Here is a 4,547-nt window from a genome sequence, read left to right as displayed (position 1 = left end):
TGGTCTCTATTCGAGTGGCCTATCAATAGTGTGTGATCTAGAAACTTGCTCGTTGTGTGAAAAATATCTAAGATTTTTTGTAAAAGGGGTTTGTGTTTTCAAGTGATCTATCTGTGGTTTATAATAGGGTAACCTATCTATGATCTTTATTTAGGTGACATGCCCGTGATGTAAAAAATATCTAGGATTTTTCACGAGTTATGATATATAATCAGCATATTAAAATGGTAATTATGCGAGTTAGTTTAGTTTACATATCTTATTACAAGCACTTATATATTAGTTCAGGTATCCCTTATATCTTAGCTTACGAGAACAATTATTTTATTTCATAAATAAAAGAACATAATATGTATCAGTATCTATAATTTTAATAAATATCTAGTATTTAAGAGAGTATTGACTTGAAACATTTTAAAAATAATATTTCGATGTAATAAGAATTTCATAATTATAATAACTTTTTTATAAAACATTTTTATTTTATGGATTTTATCTTTACTGTAAATTTATAAATTAAATATTAGATTCATTAATATAATATTATATTCATATTAAAAATAAATAAATTTTTATTAATAATAAATAATAATATCATATATAACTAACCAATTCACTACATAAATATTAAACTACCAATATCTTCACGTTGAAGGCATCCCTGGACAGCCTGGGTGTGTGCATTACTGCTTTGCCTTTAAAACTCCAGTCGATGATGATGGCAATGTAAACTGGGCTAAAGAGAAACTACTATCCATTGATTCAAGCAAAATGGCATTTAGCCATACCATCATAGATGGAAAAGTTGGGTTCAACTCAGATGGGTCAACAATAAAAGTGTTACCGAAGGAACATGGTTGCAAAATCGAATGGAATTATAACTTGGTGCCAACTAAAGGGTGGAAGGTAGAGGATTTGGATTTCTTTATCAGCTCAACTTTACAGGGGATGGGAAAGAGAATCACTGGAGCTCTCCAAGCTTAAGTTGCTGTCTTCATTCTTTATCTGGTATTCACACTGTTATTGTTGTTGTCACTGTTGAAGCAGTTGTCATTTGCCAATTATGGCTGCATTTGCAGCTTCCGTAGATGTTATTCCTACAGCTGGTGTTGTTGGTGCTCATGAAGTAATGATATTTGTAAGTGGATGCAGCAACCACTTCAGTTCCTAAATTTATCCGGACCAATGCTTGCATCATTGTGTTACAAATTGCAGTAGGTGGCCTTTTGTCTCTATATCAGGTGCGTATATATATACCTTGTATCTCGATCTGTGAAATGAATTCCTTCCATGTTTCTGTATGCTATTTTATTTCCAGTCTGCTGGCTACATGGCAAGGAAGAGGGTAGGTTTTTTTCCTTTTCCTTGTGAAAAAGGAAGTCAACATTTATTGATAAGAAAGAAGGAAGAATTGTATTTCTTAAATGGAACTTCGCCATTTGAACTTCTTTCTGCTTGAAACCACATTTCTCGTACAATGCTGTGTGAGACTGCAATCAAGAATCGCCTTATAACAATCCATTGAATAAGCATGATCTGTAAGAGACTCAACAACTTTCTTTCCTAATTTTATCCCTCAAGCGGCAGAATCAACCACAACATCTTCAATGTGTCCGACTTTACCACAATTCCTTGAGAACTTTTTTTCAATAAAGACATTCCCAGACGCAATAATCTTCCCAGAACGATCATCTTCGATTACACAAATAAGATGGTCATCACCATATGAGCTAATCTCTTGAAAAAGTTCTTCAAACTCCTTGCCCGAGACAGGATCACAAACACTTAATTGTTGCAATAGCTCTACGAAACCTTTGCTTTTATCTAATATCTCCAGTTTCCAAACTCTATACTTTTTCTCAGCATCCATCGAACTGCTTTGCAACTCTTGTTCAATGATGTTTCAATTCTCTGCAGGAGGAAACATCTCAGCATCCATCGAACTGCTTGCAACTCTTGTTCAATGATGTTCCAGTTCTCTGAAGAAGGAAACAGCATCAGACCAGCTGACACTAAAGAGCATGAGGAAATCAGAACTCCTAACTTTATACATGCCATTAAGAGATGCAAACGAAACAAAGCCCTGCTTTTTTTACAAACTATCCTTTAAGTTTCGAAGTACAGAATACTAAATATACTCTTTCAGATTACTAAAATATTATACAACTTTCTAATCAAATGCATTACTAAACCCAGCACCTCAAATATAACACTGAAAAAGAATGCCATACCTACAACATTAAGAAATATACTTGCTTGTTTATGGAGCTCAAATGAATGTCATAATAAAAACAAATTTAATAAGAAAATACTCACAGATTAGAATCATGCTACTTGCTTACATTTTGGAGAATGTTCCAAGTCACAGATATGAAAAACTCAATAGCATCCAAAAAACCACAACCTATCACAGTTGTGATAGTTGATTTCTTTGCAAGTGCAATGCAGTCTCAATTCAACAGTCCGAAAGTTACATTTTTTTGGCAAATCATTCATTTTTGCTCTAATTTTTATATAAGAACATCAAGTTGCTACTACCAATCACAGAAAAAGACAGCTAATGAAAATTTGATAGCTCCCAAACGAGAACAGAAGATCAAAACAGGCAAATTTAAATTATGCATTTCGAAGACAGAAATACTAATCCTTTTGAAAGCAGACCAAACTGGAAATTTTGAATTTGCCAGTCTAAATAACACCCACCGACAAGATACCAACTATATACCAGCAAGGAAATGAGATTAAAGCCCAAAAAAAAAAAATTGAATGAATCTGTTGAAGATTGGCATAAAGTTGAACTTGAAGCTAGTGATTTTCCAGCCCAGCCGTTTGATTGATGTAAGGTGTGTTTGAGAATGTAGGCCATGTTTATTGTCCGGAAAATAGTTTTCGAGAAATAACTTTTCAAATTTTCATGTGTTTGTTTATCATCAAGAAAGTTGGTCAACAAAAAATACTTTCTGATCAATAAAAAATATTTTTTAGTCAACAAAAAACACTTTCTGGTTAATGGAAAATACTTTTTAGTGAAAGAAAAATTTAGATTGATTTTCAGGAAAATGTTTTTTTTTTGTTGTGTTTGTTTTTCAAAAAGTGATTTCTGGAAAATCACTTTCCAAACTTTCTTATGTTTATTTGTTGTTAAAAAAGTTGGTCAATGGAAAATAATTTCCAGTTAAAGGAAAATTTGGCTTGGTTTCCAAGAAAGTATTTTCCTAAAAAATTTGGGCGGAAAACACTTTCCAGAAGTTGTGAAAAATTTTGAAATGTCATTTTTTGCTGATTATATCAAATTATTTCATTTCTTAAAATTTAATTTTTATATTAATTTTGATCCTTATTTTTATAATTGTTATTTGCTTTTCTGCTATTATTGTTTTATTGAATTTTTTTATCTATCAAATTTGATCTTCATTCTTTTGATTGTTACTTATTTTATTTGAAATACTTTATGAAATGTTAATTATTACTATTTAATTTCTTCATTTTTTTTAGATTTGATCTTTATTATTTTGATTATTATTTATTTTATTTGAGATAATTTATGAAATTATATTTTTTTTCAATTTCATTCTTATTCAACTTTTTAATTTGTAAGATTGGTTCCTTATTATTTTAATAAACCTGAGAAAAATAAAACATTAATAAATTATTTTCTAGTTCATTTTCCATAACACTACCAAACATCGAAAAATAATTTACTTTCCAGGAATTTATTTTCTCTGGAATTCACTTTCCAAAAGAAAACAACTTTCCTGCAAACAAATGGAGTCGTAGTATCAATTGTATTTCTAAAATATTTTAATTTTTTATTTAAAATAAATTTCTTTATATTTTTAAATTATTTTGATGTGTTATGTTTAAATAATTTTAAATAAAAAATATTTTAAATTATTACCATTACTATAATCACAAAAAGTGCCGTAGATTGTTATATTTTTCAAAGATAGAAACTTGAAACCTCAAAGCATTATATATATATATATTTTTTTTTTTTCCTTTCATGAATATATAAACGACTACAAATAATTAAGTACATTTACTTATTATTAGCTTCTTCTTGTATGATATCACGAGGCCAACTTTTAACTATTTTTTACTTAATTTTCTGATAGTTAAAATAAACATTTGAAATACTTCCAATGATTTAAGTTTTCTTTTTAAATATTTTTGAAGTCAAAAATAATTTTTTATTCATATTTTTTTTATTAGAAATAAAGGTTTTAAAATAAAAAATTATCATAATATAAAAAACAATTTCAATTAAAAAATAAAAACTCATGTCTCAATAACTTTCATGAAAAATAAAAGAATAATTATTTTGACAAAGTTATATAAAAACTTATAATATATATATATATATATATATATATAATACAACCAAAAAATTGATATCTTCTCCCAAGTGTAGGAGTGTTGAAGTAATAAATAATCGAGTAACACCAGGATCAAACCACAAGAAAATTAATTTTATAAATTAGAAATAATAATAATAATACAACAACAACAACAACAACAACAACAACAACAATAATAATAATAATAAA

The 4,547-nt window shown here is 28.5% G+C and overlaps 1 pseudogene; it reads right to left on the bottom strand.

The window, feature by feature from the left end:
- Positions 1–1,257: 1,257 nt before the first annotated feature.
- On the bottom strand, positions 1,258–1,908 carry LOC105118402 (glucosamine 6-phosphate N-acetyltransferase-like; annotated as a pseudogene).
- Between the last annotated feature and the right edge of the window lie 2,639 nt (positions 1,909–4,547).

This window comes from Populus euphratica, unplaced genomic scaffold (assembly GCF_000495115.2).
Source record: "Populus euphratica unplaced genomic scaffold, PopEup_1.0 scaffold1924.1, whole genome shotgun sequence".
In the NCBI taxonomy this organism is placed as follows: domain Eukaryota; kingdom Viridiplantae; phylum Streptophyta; class Magnoliopsida; order Malpighiales; family Salicaceae; genus Populus; species Populus euphratica.
The sequence above is the reverse complement of the archived record's forward strand: the minus strand, read 5'-3'. Positions and strand labels throughout refer to the sequence as shown.